Genomic DNA, 18444 nt, shown 5'->3' on the forward strand with positions numbered 1-18444 from the left:
ATGTTTTAAAATCATTTCAAATAACAGTTAAAACAAAACATTATTTATCCATCTGTAACTGCAGGTTAAATGCATCCATGTCCCCTCTGAGATACTGTACATTAAACTGTGTAAATACATCTAAATGCTATTTCAGATGCAGATTCCAGAAATGTTTTCTTATGTTGGAATGAAAGACACTAAGTACCGGATGAAGTGCTTCTTATTCTTAACCAAAAATACAAAAGGGAAGATTGAGTTAAAACTGAACACAATCTTGCTACTCAAGCCGTGTATGAAATTTTTTTTATATATATTTATTTGCTTCTTTTCCATTTTGCATTTACTTGTACTTTTACTTTCAATACTTAAGTATGTTTAAGATTTTAAAAATACTTTTCGTACTTAAGTACAACAAATATCACATACTTTAAGACTTTTACTCAAGTAATGTTCTGCCGTCTTAGACCGCTCGGCCATTCATACAATTATGCATAAAGATGTGAGGAATACTTTTTAATGAATACAATTGATCAGATGGCAAAAGGAAAGGTGCATTGGTCAGACGGCAAAATAAACAATTGAAAGTATAATGTTTACTATCTCAACATTGCTTCCAATTCTAAAAGAGCCTTTGTCAAAAGTGTTTTTTGAACCCACGCCTCCATTTGGAGACCAGAAACCTCAACGACTGAAAAGAAAGTAATGCCTTGAGTCTGGCACCTTAGACCACTCCGCCATTCTGACAATTATGCATAAGGTTGTAAAGAATAATTTTATGAATGGAACTGGTCAGATGGCAAAAGAAAGAATGCAAACTGTTACGTTTACTGTCTCGAAATTGATTCCAATACTTATAAAGCCTTTTGTCAGAAGCGGAATATGAACCCACACCCCCTCTTGGAATCCAGAAATCTCAACAACTGGGAAAGCAAAAATGCATCGAGTCTGGCGCCTTAGACCACTCAGCCATTCTGACATGTGAGCACAAGGATGTTAAAGACAATTCTATTATTGGCATTGGCCAGATGGCAAAATAATAGAAACTACAATGTTTACAGTCTCAACATTGCTTCCAATTATAAAAGAGCCTTTGTCAGAAGTGGGATTTGAACCAACGCCTCCATTTGGAGACCAGAAAACTCATCAACTGGGAAGGTGGGAATGACTTTAGTCAGGCACCTTAGACCGCTCGGCCATTCTCACAAACACACACAAAATGTGAAAAATAATTAAATAAATTGAATTGGTCAGAGGGCAAAAGAAAAAATGCAAACTATAACATTTTCTTTCTCAACATTACTTACATTTCTAAAATAGCCTTTGTCAGAAGTGGGAGATTTTTTTAATTCAGCCACATTGGAGGGTTTGAGCATGAATGGACTGTTTAAGGTCATGCCACAGCATCTCAGTCGGATTTAAGTCCGGACTTTGTCTTGGCCACTCCAAAACCTTAATTTTGGTTTTTCTTAAGCCATTCAGAGGTGGACTTGCTGGTGTGTTTGAGATCATTGTCCTGCTGCAAAACCCAAGTGCGCTTGAGCTTGAAGTCACAAACTGACGGCCGGACATTCTCCTTCAGGATTTTCTGATAGAGTGCAGAATTCTTGGTTCATCAATTATGGCAAGTCGTCCAGGTCCTGAAGCTGCAAAGCAGCCCCAGACCATCACACTACCACCACCATGTTTGACTGTTGGTATGATGTTCTTTTTATGAAATGCTGTGTTGGTTTTACGCCAAATGTAACGGGACTTAAATGACAAAGGTAATCTAATTATAATAAATTACACATTCAATATTGAGCATTACTGATTAAAGGGATAGTTCACCCAAAATGAAAATTGAACTGAACGTATTGAGCTCTGTTGTCATCTATTTTTTTTAAGAGGAAAGCATTTATATATATACAGTTTTTGCCCCCTTCCTGTTTTTTTAATTGTTTGCATATTTGTCACACTTAAAAGATTCAGATCATCAAACAAATTTTTATATTACACAAAGATAACCTGAGTAAATACAAACTGCAGTTTTGAAATTATGATTTCATTTATTAAGGGGAAAAAGCTGTCCAAACCTGCCTGGCACTACGTGAAAAAGTAATTGCCCCCTAAATCTAATAACTGGTTGTGCCATCCTTTGCAGCAACAACTGCAATCAAGCGTTTGCGATAAATGGCAATGAGTCTTTCACAGGAATTTTGGCCCACTCTTCTTTGCAGAATTGTTTTCATTCAGCCGCATTGGAGGGTTTTTGAGCATGAATGGACTGTTTAAGGTCATGCCACAGCATCTCAATCGGATTTAAGTCTGGACTTTGACTTGGCCATTCCAAAACCTTAATTTTGTTTTTCTTGAGCCATTCAGAGGTGGACTTGCTGGTGTGTTTGGGATCATTGTCCTGCTGCATAACCCAAAAGTGCATGAGGTCACACACTGATGGTTGGACATTCTCCTTCAGGATTTTCTGATAGAGTGCAGAATTCATGGTTCCATCAATTATGGCAAGTCGTCCAGGTCCTGAAGCTGCAAAGCAGCCCTAGACCATCACACTACCACCACCATGTTTGACTGTTGGTATGATGTTCTTTTTATGAAATGCTGTGTTGGTTTTACGCCAGATGTAACGGGACACACACCTTCCAAAAAGTTCAACTTTTGTTTCATCAGTCTACAGAATATTTGCCCAAAAGTCTTGGCGATAATCAAGATATTTTGGGCGAATGTAAGACGAGCCTTTGTGTTCTTTTTGGTCAGCAATGGCTTTTGCCTTGGAACTCTCCCAAGGATGCCGTTTTTGCCCAGTCTCTTTCTTATTGTTAAATCATGAACACTGACCATTTATGCAAGTCAGTAATTGTACTCAAATATGAATGTGATGGTAATAGTGGACACAATTGATCCAAGGTTGAGCAGTGTATTGTGTGGAACCAGAGATTTGTTTGCAGCATGGCAATGAAAGTGAATAAACAAGTAAATGTAAATGCAAGTATCTATGCAGCTGTCGCACCATTTACCCTTCAGCAACAAAAAAAGGTTTCTTCAGCAGGTTACATGATAAAACACTTTATTCATATATTATACCAAGTTGTCTTAGGACAATCAATATAATTTATGTGTAACAGAACCTTCATTAGAATTGTTAATTATTAAAATTACTTTTAATCAAATAATTATATACTTTTGTGATTCACGCTATAATTTGTAGCAATATATTTAAAATACATTTTTTATTGATCATGGACATTAAGCTAAATGTATTTACCTATATCTCACTCAAATATTGTATTAAAATGTGAACCGGTGAACCTCTATTATTAAGATATTTAGTATGATTAAAACTGTGTAATAAAACCAGTCAGATAACTCATGTATATATGAATGGAATACATGAATTACAAACGATGTGAAGAATAAATAAGCAATAAGCAATAGATGTTCTCTGTATTTCCACTTTGAGATAGAATTTTCCTCCCCCTCAGGAGAAGGTCACAGAGAGATAAAGATGTGTTGCTGCTTTATTTCCACCTGACCCTTGATGTGGACACCACAACATTTAACAGCACAAAAACTGAACAGAATATAATAGAAGCAGCACACTGTGATTCGTTCGTTGCTGTGTGCAAATAGAGAAAAGGTGCAACTGTGTTTGGAGTCTGTTTAGTTATAATGAAACCGTCATTCGTTCATTATTCAAAACTTTAGATAGACCTTTCAGATTGGACTTTTCCCACATGCCAAAACAGAGACCTTTGGTTGTGTAAAAATATTCGACAGTCTGGACTTTGAAGGAATAAAGATCTTCTTTTTTTTTTTTTTTTTGCATGCAACAACAGTTCATCATGACCATGTTTGTCAAGCTACAAAGAACAAAATGTTTGGTTTGTTTATCATGATATGTCTTCAGAAAACATGAAATATTCAAGTCAGGTGACCTTTATTTCTATAGCGCTTTATACAATTCAGATCGGATATACAATGGAGACAATTCAGATTCTGTTGTAAAGCAGCTCTAAAAGACAATAGTGTCATTATTTAGCTCAAGTCAGTTCAGATCAGTTCACAAGTCTTATAAACTACCTTTGAGGTTTAATTTTTAATTTGTACAAAACTCAATAAACCACAATAAAGTTCAAAACTGTAGCTGTGTTTTAAAATGGGTCATGGATGTCTTATCATCACCATCCTCCACAGTATTTTCTGTGCAACAACTACAAATGATCTTTGCTTTACTTAACAGAGTGGATTGTGTTCTTTCCCTTATGATTTTTCTGTGGAATTTAATGCTTTTACTGCATAGTTAGGGTGCATGACTTCAATATAACCGTTAACTGATATTTATTTGGTACCAAAGGTTCATGTTTCGTATGGCTAGTCTGTCATGTTCCAGCTCAAAGGTATTTTTGGATGTAATGTATTAAAAAGACAGATAAAGTTAATCTCGACCTCATCTGACCCCATAACAGTGACCATTTGAATCAGCTTTCTACAATTTCCACTATCTGATCCTATTTCCAATGCCTTCTTGAACATTCTGTTATGATACTTTTTTGATACTTGCCTCAGGCAAATCTTCACAAGTTTCACTGGTATTATATAACAGCATCCAAATAAGAGAAGTTCCTTTTCTAAATATACTATTTAAAGTTTTTGTAGGGATGGTACTGTGCATATATACATATATAATTTATTCATTTTTGCTCATTATAGTAAGAAGTATCAACAGAATAAGTGAATAATAAACAATCTCTTTTACTATGCATTCTAGTGCAAAGATCTCACAAAAGAGACACGTGGAATTACTTCTCAAAAATTCACTTGCTTCCACTTACTCTAGGTTTACAGGGGCTTTTTTTTTCTTTTTAAATCAGAATTGCTAATGGAAACCCAATGTTAACCAGTTATAAAGATGATGATCTATTAACCAGGTGATTTCGAGTAATAAACAAAATAGTAGCTGAGGTTAACTAACTGGATAGATAGATAGATAGATAGATAGATAGATAGATAGGGAATACTTTTTTTTATTGCCCACTGGGGGTCATAGTTTACCAACTTTTTCCAAATACAGCTACCGCGGAACACTGCCAAAAACACCTTAATATTATTTGGTTTCATTTTGTTTGTAGAATGTAGTAAGGAAAAAATCCGTTTCTTTTTAAGCTTCTTTTATTATAAAGGGAGTCTACTGGGTGGACACTTTAGTTTCCTACACTTCCAAAGATGGAAGTGTGTTCCTTAATATTACACATCTAGTTTCTTCAGCAAGAGTTGGGCCGGGTGTACCGACGAAACATGCTATAGCCTACCTATCAGATTGTGCTACCAAAAATATATTTACATTGTTTTAAGGGTAAGTTTAGGGTAAGGGTAGGTGTGGACGGGTAGGTTTAGGGTAGGGGTAGGTATGGACATTAAAAAAAGCCTCAAACCACATGAATAAGATGCTGGTAGCACAATCTGATAGGTAGCATTGCTAGCACAATCTGAGCGGGTGGTAGCACATATAGTCAGAACACCGGTACCGGTGCGCGTGCTCGCGGCCTGTGGGAGGTCCAGAATAACGGAGCCAAAGATCATCATCACCATCATCCTCATCCTCATCCCGGAGGAGAGGCCCAGTGAATACATGCCCGACACGACACGCCTCATCCGGAGCGGAAAGATGGGTTTACGAGTCTGACTCTGATCTCAAGCGTGTGCTGTGTGCGATCCAGAGGTTCGGCCGCGTGACTCCAGAAACATGCGCGGGTGTAACTGAAGCGCATGCATCCGATCAGGACACCGACTCTCGGAACCGAGTCAAGCCGCGGAGCAGACGACCTAACGCTCTCGGGTTCACCGATCATCTCCGTCCGCTACATGTGACCGAACCGAACCGTCCGAGCCCATCTGCAGCTTCACAAGCGGGCTGCGCGTTAGCACGGTGAGAAAACACCTTCACGTGAAGATTAGAGCATTAATAATATGAGATCGTTTCAGATCATCGATGTCATTTGAACCGTCGAAGCGTTTTCTTAGATCTGGATCGCTGTTCTGATCCGGTTCGCCAATGGTGGGTAACGTTAACGGATCCGTCAAGGACTTTAGTCCAAATCTCATTAAATCACCGAATCAGCCAGACACCGGCCACTTTGTATGAAGGACAGACAGTCGGGGATTATATAAATATAAAAAAGTACAACTAATGAAACAACCACTCAAACAAAGAGATCATTTGAAGAGTAAATAATCATATAATGAAGTGACCGTTAAACTGAGCGTTAGCTTAGCATGCTAGCACAGCAGCGCAAGCACAGACACTTTCTGCTTTAATTACCAACAGTAATGGTATATATCATCATGTTTTATTTATTCATTTATATGTCTATTTGTTAGAAAATTATACACGTTTTGGTATAAATTGGCAGTGCTGTTTAAGCAGCAGTTAAAACTCTATGTAGCATGTTAGCCGCGTTAGCGCTCTGTTCAACACTTCATTTTAAACATTTCACCTTCATTCAAAGGATTTTTACTCTAATTGTCCTTAAAATAAATGAATGAAAGCCATGCAGACTCAAATAACTGAATTGAAGTGTGTTAAACTTAACCAGGTTCTGTGTGTCCTATCAAACGTTATGTTTATTGTTATGATAAATATCATAGTTATGAATAATTTTATGTTATGAATAATTATACTCTCCATCATTCTTATCGTTATTATTTTGTGCAGGTTATTTTTTATATCATACATTCACCCAGGACAAATATAGGATTAAGCATGGTATTGTTGGTTTCTTTTGTTAACCTGAAGTAGCTCCTCCTCAACATGCTTATCAGGAAAGACACTATTTAATTTGAACCAAAGTTTTTCTTTGTTTGTTTAGCTTGAACCATAGATATCAAAGTCTAACGGGCTTAAAGGGTGTCAGTATGAACCTGCACATTTATATCAGTGGTTACTTGAGTGTCTGTTAGTAAATCAGTTCACAGGCGTAAGCTGCATCTCTATACATTGAGTCTATTTTTTGTTGTCATCTCCATGTCTTGCGTTCACTGGCTTGATTTAAGCATGCATCACATCAGCTAAAGTGTTGAGATTTAATTAGCTTTTTTTGTTTTTTGCAGGCAGGACAGTACAGTATGGCTCCTCATCTGGACACGGCCCGCAAATTGTTCTGGATCTTAATGAAGTCGCTGCTCCGTTTCACCTTCATGTTTGTCAATAACTGTGTGGCGATCCCGTCATACTGCCTCTACCTGATAGTCCTGCAGCCTTTAAGACTTCTAGATGCCCCCACGTTCTGGTACATCGAAGGGGTCATGTTCAGGTGGTTACTGGCGATGGTGGCGTCTTGGGGCTGGTGTGCGGGTTACACAGGTAAGACCAGCTTTTCCTCTCTTTTCTGACTTTCCTAAATGCCAGTGAAAGGCCCTAAATGTAAAATTTTACTGCAGGACTGTGTAAAACGACCTTTTTCAAGTAAGCCACACAGGGCACTAGACTTCAGTCAGCATCTCTAGTATATCATCTAGTGGCGCCAAAATTTGACTGCTGATTGCAGATCAATTGACTTTTTTCATCTTTATTGACTCTTACACTCTAGGGTTTCCTGTTTTTGATTGATTTCTTTATTTTCATTGGGAAACAAGTTTGATTATGCTGTTACACTGTGTTTTTTTTTGTTTTGTTTTTCTTTAATAGAGTGTATTTGGCCAATATTATACACTGGGAACCTCATGGGAGGTCTTTGTTTACCTCACTTCTCTCTTGACGAATCCACATCATCATTCATTAGAGACTGGAAGTGTTGCCCGTATTGCTTTATGTGTAGTTTGTTACAAGTATCGATTTGAATTTGACTTTTTCATTAGAAAGAGATTTTGGAATTAGATTAGAAGCCGATTTGAATTTATGGCTAGTTGGATCTACGAGAGGTGAAACGCTGTCTGCTTACTCACGAGCATTTCATGGGTAATTTCATTTGTTGCATGCTGGTACTAAGAGTAACCAGGGTGTTGATTGTACAGAGAAAGCTTGAGACTGATTATGTGGAGCATGAGATGGAAGTACAAGGGCTGGGACAGTCAGACGATCGTGAAGACAGATAAGACGATTTGTCAGCTTTTTACAAGATAACAGATAAAGGTAGTTCACGTGACATTTAGCTATGTTCCACATTTTGGCATGCTGTATTTATTCAAAATGTATTTTAATCAATTTTCTCATATGTGCAGATTTTATGAGCTCGTAATTGTTTAGAGACTAATAGAAATATTTGTATTTTAAAAGGTAAAATGTTATTTAAAAAAATGGTGTGAAGCCTATAAAGATATAGTGACCAGTTTCTATGGCTAGGTGATATACCTGACAAAAGTAAAACTACGTATAACTATGTATTTACTAAAGTATTTGCTGTTATGTATTAGAAGATTGCTATTTTTTTTTTCAGTTAACAGGATCATCATTTGAACTAGGGATGTCAATTTTCGATCATTTCCATGATCGATTGTCGTTTAAATTAACGATCAATTAATCGATGAATCGTTAACTTTAATGCAGCAAAATGCGTCTATTGCAGCAGCACGCAGTCACCGGCATGACAGGATGTGCAAAAGCCACTCAAAAAAAACCCCGCTTTCTCACCCGAATTAAAGGGGTTTTAGTCTGAATAAAATGCTAGTAGCAGGATTGTAAAATGAATAGATGTGATTATAATCATTTGATAAAATGAAGAGAGCGCACCGTACGTTTGAGATCATTTTACTTTGTTGACTGTTTCCTATTCCGACACGGAGACCGCTGTACGCGCCTCTTTAAATGGTTTCGTGGTGCTCGTTATTGTATTTTAAAACACTATTGCAATGTTTTCAACTGACATTATGGCATTTAAAATAAGGCTTCCCTTTCACATTCACAGTTGGAGTTTATTTTTTGTCATTATGTTTAACAAATTTAAGACAAATTTCCTTAATTCTTTGTTGTCATGTTTGGAGTATGTTTGGCATGCTTAATTATACAGTTGAATCTGGTAGTAGAAGATTATTTTTGAGTACAAGAGCGCACCAAATTTTTTAGGAATTTTTTTTCGGTTTTATTTGAATTTGTCTTCTCACAGGAACAGCGTGAGAATTGCCTACAGTTTTGGGTTACACTAAGCTGTGAGCTAAATGCTCACAAATTGGGATGAGAAGTGTTTGGAAAGCAACAAGTGTGTTAAATAATTAATGGTGGTTTTCCTTTTGAAAACCTGCTCCTGTGTAGCTGAGTTGGGAGTCTCGTGGACGGCGTCTTTAGTTTAGAGGCTGTTCTTGAACCCTAAAAGGAAAAAACAGGAAAATATGGTATTTTATCTAAACTATCAATGATAAAAAAAGGTGCAAATTATCATATTTGTCAGTCAAGGTTAATGTCGCTTGTCGTGATTTCTCACCAGGTTAGAATTTTACGCAAGATGCCTCACCATGCTGATAAGAGGCTGACCTGATGAAGCAGGTGGAGATAAATGTGTGTGGCTGAGGTCAAATCTGTGTGTCATTTACCTGCTCGACTGCTTCCTGTTAAAGAGAGCACAAAGATCAGATCTCACGTGCCTTGAAGGAACACGTCACTCAAAAACTAATATTTAGTAATTATTTAGTCACCCTTATGTTCATCCAAGTTTGTATGCTGTTTTTTTTAGTAAAACACAAAAGAAATTTCAAGCACCATTCAAAGTATCATACTAGTTTTCCATACTACTTGTGCACTGTTCTTCATAGTATATGAGGAACTGATAAAAAATTCAAGTAATTATTTACTGAAAATCTCTCTCAGGCTTTCTATTAGGTTGATTGACCAAAAATATTGCAAGTAAAATGTCATTATGATGAAAGTTTGAGTAGTGTGCGGAATTTATCATTTGTTTCTAGTTTATATTGGACGTTTGTCTGATTCACCTACAAAATAGCATATCGCTTTAGCAGCCATCCACACAGAACACAAAGATGCAAAATGCCGGGCAATGGAATGAAAAAAAAAAAACTACTAAAGGTCTTCTTTTTTGTTGTTAGAACACTGTCAAGGGTGAGATGCTGTAAAAGACTTGAATGTGGCGGTCAAACATGTCTATCTAATGTATGCTTACATAGAAAACTATGGAAAAACCGTGTCTGTGTTGAGTAAATAATGACAGAATATGGTATTTTTGAGTGAACTATTCCTTGAAGTGGCTTTCATATAATGATTAACAGCAACAAAAAGACCTGAAGTCATTTATTGTCACTGAGAGTTACCAGTTTGTAGTGACGTGAGTGACAGTGACCGCTGGCATTGCGAGCAGCTTTATGTAAATGAGCAGTGGTGCGATTCACAGCTGGAATGGAGACCATGAACCACTGGCTGATACAGTTGAATGCAGAAGTTGAGTAGGAACTCGTGCTAGAAACTAATAGTTCAGCAAGCCAAATGAAATTCAAACTAACCACTACTGCAATTGACATTTTGTGATTGGGAATGACATAAGCACAGATCACATGGGCAAGATAAGAATGCAGTGATTAAATAGATGGGCATGATTTCACATAACATTTGATGGAAGCGGTATACAACTAAAGTTCTCTCTCTGGCCTGTCTGCATTTTAATTATTGTCCAGTTTTTATGTATTTTATCTAACAGATTTTTCTTACACTATTGATGATTTCATAGTTAACAAGGAAGGAAAAGTTGCTTTGCATTGCATTTGCATGAGTTTTCCCCACAAGGTCTCCATGACCAGCATCCTGTTTTACATGCAAAACACTGGGAGGGATATTGTATATTGTTCTCTAAAAAACACATTTCTAAATTGTTTTGCTGATATGAGAGAACAACCCAATAAATCTGTGTTAAAGCTAGGGCTGTCGTGATTCATCGATTTTTAGACTATTCGATTTTTTAAAATCCTCGACTTCATTTGGCTTGCGTCGACTAACCGGCAAAATACCGGAAGTGGCGCATTTCACGAACGAGAATTCATAAAACACATTATTAGACTGTTTCCCAAGGCTGCATGATATTTAAAAATCATAATTAAGCATAATTGTGAACTCACCAACGCTAAGATTTAATTAAATAATTATATGCGATGCAGTTCTAATACAGTATATGCGCTTTAATTATTTACATGCGTGTAGGTTAAGTAGTTTAGATTAATCGATAAATTAGTCGATAGATTAATCGAAATAAAAATTGTTGTTAGTGGCAGCCATAGTTAAAGCTACAAAAGTAATTTTTCTCTACATTTTGTTTCATTGTTTCAGACTTCCATGACACAGAAAGCCTCAGGAACATTAAACTGCTGTGAACCAATATACTGTTACACATTCATTTTCTTTCTCAATTGTTAACCTTCACCTAAGCCATAAGCAACTGTGTTTACAAGGATACTTGCAGAGACATGCATTTTTACATAATTTTGCGCGTAAGTGTCATTTCAGGCATAAATAGACACGGAAGTGAACGGAATTCAGTGTTCACGTGCATCTGCGTGGCTCTCACCGTGTCTACACCGGACGCAAGTGGCGCGGTGCGACACGACAAAATACAATAGAACCCATTATAATCAGTGATGCTGTCTACACTGGATGCGGCGCGACAAATCTCCGACAGTAAACTGATGCCTCGTTCTGTTTATGACATACTGACACAAAGTTCAAATGATTTGCAAAGGTCGCTTTGTCGCGTCCAGTGTAGACCGACTTTAGCTGTTGCGGCGCGGGAAGGCGCGACACGTCCAGTGTAGACACGGTGTCTGTGTGTGAGCAAAGAAAACGATCAGTATAAATATAATGATCAGTATTCTAAACATCGCACATCCTGCGATGTGACTATCGCAGGTGCGCACATCGCGATATCGATGCTGAAACGATGTATCGTGCAGCCCTACTTTCCCGTTTTGTTTTAAGCAGTTTTGTTAAACTGCACAGCAGTGTTTTTGCTTTGACTTTGTTCATCTGAGTTTTGTAGTCACTGGTTGTAAATGAGATTATGAGAGACCCGATGCAGCTCATTGGCTTGATCTGTCTACGGGCCAAGTTTTGCTCCTAAATGACATATTGCTGAGCTTGTCATGAAGCAGCAGCTTGGGGGTGTAATCGCTGTTGCCTTGAACTTGAAGTTTTGAGTGTCAATAAATGGCAGATAATATTGTCAAATGGATATAAAAACAGTTTTCTGATTGGTTGATATGTAAAAAACTGTTTTCTGATTGGTTGCTATGTAAAGACTTTGTAAAACAGTGATATAAGCAATCTTGTCACAAACTATTTTACTCCTTATTTTCGAGTTGGTAACAGTGGGTCAAGCAGTGATTAGAGGCTAGTTTCTATTTTATTTTATTTTATATTTTTTTCTAAAGCTTGAACTAATTTTTCTAAATGTTTTAGAACTGCATATTTATGACAAAAACAATAATTTATTTTTTAATTGTACAGTTATTATAATTGCAGTTATTAATTTTGAATAGAAAATATGTGAAACAAAAATGTACTCTTATGTAGATTCTGCATAAATGACCAATTGTATGCATTATCGTACTTATTATAAAATGAAGAGTTGTATAAACTAGGGCTGTCAGTCGATTAAAATTTTTAATCTAATTAATTACTAGAGCCCGACCGATATAGGTTTTTTGGGGGCTGATACCGATATTAGGGAGTAAAAAAAGACAAATATCGATATATCGGCCGATATTCTTTGTGTAGGCTATATTATAGTACAGTATAGCCAAAACTTTGGACACACTTCCCATTCGTGTATCCAAACTTTTGACTGGTACTGTATATATAATACAGTATATAGCCTATATAAACATAATATGTATACATAAACACATTTTTTGTAATGATAACTCAAATGTGGTGATCAAACACTTATAATGATCAGTCTTCAAAATACTTTCTTATACAGGTTTGTAAATGATGACAGCATTTTTTTATTTTTGGGTGAACTACTACCTCTTTAATGTTTTTAATGAAATACTCTAAATAAGAAACTAAAACCGCCAGCAGGTGGCGGTAAATGTCTTTATGAGTCATTAATTCATTAATTCGACTCCTTAAAAACGCAGATTCATTCAGAAACGAAACACCGCTGTGCTGTTCGGTGACGCACAGCAGTTCTGCAGTGGCTTTACAGGAAATATTTTCGTTGGCAAAACTGAGCAAAAACAGATAATGTTTTGTTTTAACACAATATCAACTTCTTATTTACTGAACTGTTGTATAAAATCACATTTGCACTCGTGCTATTCGGACATAAACAACAGTCGTGTGATATCGCTTATCGAGACAAAAACTCATATAGGGGCATTTTTTGCCCCAATATCTTGTATTTTAGGGCATAACTGCACTTATGGAGTTGTTGCCCTGCATCATATTTGTCAGGAGTCAACTGTATGAAGTGCAAGAGGATGTACAGGACTGGGGGCGGGCCAGTGCGTTAACTGCGTTAAAATATTTTAATCGCGTTATTATTCATAACTATTTAATTACATTAACGCGTTAAACTGACAGCCCTAGTATAAACCTATTAATAATTATTTTTAGTTATTATTATTATTATTAAGTAGCTAGTAAACATTTGTGGTTTTGCTTTGTGTAAAGCACCCTTGGCTGGTTAAAAAAATTATCTCTTATTATGATTTTATTTTTATTTTTTTACTTTTTCTGTCAAATTCAGTCATTTCAATAGGAATCCACACAATCTGGAATGTTTGCGTGTAGACAAAACTAGTGATGCACGATATTATCGGACTGATATTGTAATTGGCCAATAATGGCTTTAAATGTAAATATCGGCATCGGCCCGATATGAAAAATTATGCCGATATGTCTTGCCGATAAGAGGAATGCGTTAACTCACATGTGCTCAGGGTGTGCTAGTGATTAAATCACGTCAGCAGTGTGGCTCATTCTTGAAGCAAAGTTTTGTCTGAATGATGATTAGATTCACTCTTTTGGATCGCTGCATTTAATCTGTAAAAGCACGTACAGAATGACCCGTTCGGTGTGTGACAGAGTTAACAGTAATAGCAGCGGCAGCCTCCCCCGGGTCCTAATGCCCACTCAGTAAGGAGTTTTAATCTGTAGGGGGTGCTGTTGGCCTACTTCTAATTAAATTAAAACCATTATTACCTTCATTATTGTTTATTTAATTCAAACAAATAAGTTATTGTTAAAAACTAACAAAAATTAAAAATATTTTGTTTCTGCACAGGAGAGACTTGGTGTTGTTTCCAAACAAAAGGAAATATATCGGTATCGGCCAAAATGAGTTGAAAAATATCGAATATCGGCAAAAATCCAATATCGTGCATCCCTAGACAAAACATTTCCCCACATATACATATAGCTACACTATTAACAATGGACTTTGTGCTTGCTACAACTTGCTTTTTTTTTTATATCTCATAATCGATTTCCTTACAGAAGCAGTCGGTGATCATTCTTAGAGCTGTTTACAGGGTTTTGTGATCTAGAATGTCCCGGGTCTGAAATCGTAGAAGCCCCTCTTGTTGTCCTGAAGTCTGTAAGCAAATACTCTTTGTTGATAGAAGGTCTGGTGGTATCTTTTAGCAAACGTGGGTGCCCGTAACTTGTCGTGTCAGGTGCCCTCAACCCCTGAGCTTGATACGTTGGAGGTGCTGTAATGGTTTATTTTGTTTGTGGTCTTTGACTTGCTGGTAACAGCAGAGGCTATGAGCCATGCCATGATTCAGCATGACCTCTCATAGAGATCCGTTGGGTTTCCTGCTCTTCATAGGGTTGTTTAAACTCGCCATCAAGGGCAAAGTACAGCTGTAACAGAGGGGAGATTTACACCCTCTTGTGCAAGAGCATCTTGTGTCTTTTATTAACTCATATAACTTGCTTTTGTAATGTTACGGGTTTTTGAGGATTTTTAAAATTTTATTATTATTAAGTGGTTGCCAATATTTTCTTTTGAAGACCAATGAGATATCTTGAGAGTAGGGTGACCGATATTACCAACAGACACATTATTGGTATAAGCAGCTACCTCATGATATATGATACACATAGCTGTGTACATAAATCACAGTCCAGTACATGATGATATTATGATCCGATTGCGATTGTCTATCTGTGAGAGGGAATATCTTTAGGGTCAGTTTAACCTCTTGTGACTTCTAGAAGCGGTTCTGACTGCACTGGAAAGCATCGGCCTCAGAGTTTGTGCTCATTAAGTTGACCTTTTTTCTTTTTTGAACAGTATGACATTATATGAATGCACCAGTGAATAAATAAAATATTGATATAAGGATCTGAAATGTTGATACAGTATCATGAGAAAAAAGAATTGCGATTAAATGACTGACATATAATCCTAATACACACGATACAACTTCATGATAAATGGGACATACACAAACAAATTTAGACTGTTAATTGTGTTAAAATTTACGTTTTGTTTTATTTAAAATTAGTTATATTTTAATACAATGGTATAACGTTGTGGGGGTCTGTAAAATGTTATTATTATTATTATTTTATTTTTATTTTTATTTTTTTTTACATTTATAATCTTTCAGCATGGATGCATTAAATTCATAAAAAGTGACAAAAGACTTTTACATTGTTAAAAAAAAATGGTGTTCTGCTGAACTTTCTATTCAATCATGAAGAAAGTGCATCACGTTTCCACAAAAATATTAAGCAACTCAACTGTTTTCAACTTGGATAATAATAGCCTAAATGTTTCTTGAGCATATTAGAATGATTTCTGAAGAATCATGTGACACTGAAGACTGGGGTAATAATGATGAAAATTCAGCTTGTCCATCACAGGAAAAAATTTATAAAATAACATAAAAACATATAATAATAATAAAAAAATAAGAAGAAATCTTTAAATATTAAAATAGAAAACAGTTCATTTTAAATAGTAATAATATTTTACAGTATTACTATTTTTAATGTCTTTTTGATCAAATAAACTTCTTTCAAAAGAAAAAAGAAAAAAAAAATTATTGACCCCAAAGGTTTCAAAAGTACATATGCATATCTATAATGTATATGAATATTTATGTTTATATGTTTTTCAGTAACACAATGTTTTCATGCATATTAGTTTAAGTGGCTCGGCCCGTCATGCTCTGACAGAAAGGCTTTGTGTGCCGCTGACAGAGACGCTAGGCTACTCGCGCTGTTTAATGTGTTTGAGATGTGCTGTCTTCCTGAATGCATAATTGTACTTGGACAATAAATGTTACATGTAGAATTTTAAACCTACAAGTAAGTGTATTTTTATGATGGCACTGAATGTAAAGTGACTGTAATGGGGTAATCAAAATTAGGGATGCAGCGATTAACCGGTTTCACAATTAACCGCGCTTTAAAATGTCATGGTTAACTAATCGTAAAGGCTCCGCTACACCGAGTGTTTTTGTTGCACAGAACGTTGAATGCATTTGCTTACTGGATCATTGGACTGAAAACTTTCCCGGAGTTTAGCAGCTTAAAATGATCTGATCGCAAAGCAGAGAAGCAAAATTGGGTTAAAGGGTTAGAATAGAAATTGTGCTTCAGTAATTTTGTGTTTAAATAATTTTATAGCACTTATTTTAATTATTTATTTGCATTAAGAATTGTAAAATTAATCGCATGCGTTAACGCGTTAACGATGACAGCCCTAGTTTTCATGTAAATGTGACTTTGTGTTCTGCACTATACTGTTAAAAAGTTTGGGTCAGTACTTTTTTTTTTGAAAGAAAGAAAGAAATTTATACTTTCTTATTTAGCAAGGATGAATTAGATTTCTGAAAGAACCTAATGACACTCTTGACACTTGGCTGCTTAAAATAGCCACAGAAGCTGGCCAGACCTTTTATACTGATAACTTCCGTGCGCCGGTGCGGCAAACTTGTCACAGGACGCGCGGTCCTAATAGCAATGTATGACTGTTGTATCCGAATGTATATGAACTAGCTGTTTTAAATATTTTTATATTTAACATGTTAGTTTATCAGTATGTTTGAAAGTATATTATTTCGGTTTTTGGTGCTCTCTCTCTTGAGCGCCCGCGCGGTTTAAAACACCAAATAGTTATGAAATAGCCTATGACAAGTACAGAGAGTTTCTCTCTTGCCACCACCCACCCACGCACACGATCTCACTGGCTGGCGATATGACGATTTGAAAAATGACCATATCGCCCAACACTACTCGCGGGCGCGTGTCGACACGTGCAGCGTGCATACAGACATATTTCGCTGAGCAATAGGGCTGAAACGATTCCTCGAATACCTCGAGTAACTCGAATACAAAAAATCATCGAGGCAACTTCGTTTAGTCCATTTACTGTAACTACACACTGAACACCCTGTTTCCCCACGGACCATAATTACTGACGCACAACCTGATAAACGCTGCACCATAGACCCAATGCCGATATTTGAAAAATGGCAGATATCGGCCGATATATGTCAAAAAACATTATCGTGAATGTGTATGGAAACAACGTGAATGTACGGAAATGTCTGTGCCTGTGCATAAATACAATGTGCGATGTGTCCCTACGTTAGCTATGTTTTGTGAAAGACTAAGTGCCATTGTGCATAAAAATACCACAGAAAGAAAGTTAGTCGATATCACACGAAGAGTGCCAGTTTTCACCTCTAAAATCAGCATGATTACTAGGGCTGGGTATCGATTCAGATGTTCCAATTCGATTCAATTTCGATTTTCAAGCTCTCAATTCGATTCGATTTCGATTTTCTATTCGATTTCGATTTTCGATTCGATTCGATTTTTGATTTCAATTCTCGATTCAATTTGACTATATGAATGAATATAGATTTAATACAAATCCTATATTTATAAAAAATGAACAGTGAACATAAGATTACAAATGGTTAATTAATAGGAAATTAAGAGCCACAAACCTGTATATTAAACACTTTTTATTTTAGGTACACTTGGGTACAATAAAACAAAACCCAACTCTATATTTCAAATGCATACAATGAATATGAAATTGAGTCAGAACAGTCGCATGCCTTGATCAAACAGGGATCAATGTTTAATATATCAAAACATTATTTATGCATTTGTAACTGCAGGTTAAATGCATTCATGTCCCTCTGAGCTGAATTAAATAGTGTAAATAGGCCTACATTTAAATGCCTCTTCAGATGCAGCTTCTGTGTTTCCTTTGCATTGCAAAGATGAATTTTGATTCTGATACCATTTGTTTGGTAACAGCCCAAATGTCTTATTATTCTAATTGACTGATTAAATGTAAGAATTTGTCTCAAAAGATGATGCACACTTTTAGAAAAAAAAAAGCTTTATTAAGGTAAAAATGCCCATGAAATGTAAAACTCAATTTAAACTTATTGGAACAGATTAATTTCTGACCAGCACACAGAATATGAAGGATATCAAAAACAAGTTTTACACACACACACACACACACACACACACACACACACAAGTACATAAAGGGACAT

This window comes from Sinocyclocheilus rhinocerous, unplaced genomic scaffold, assembly GCF_001515625.1.
Source record: "Sinocyclocheilus rhinocerous isolate Xijiao unplaced genomic scaffold, SAMN03320098_v1.1 scaffold2967, whole genome shotgun sequence".
Classification (NCBI taxonomy): Eukaryota; Metazoa; Chordata; class Actinopteri; order Cypriniformes; family Cyprinidae; genus Sinocyclocheilus; species Sinocyclocheilus rhinocerous.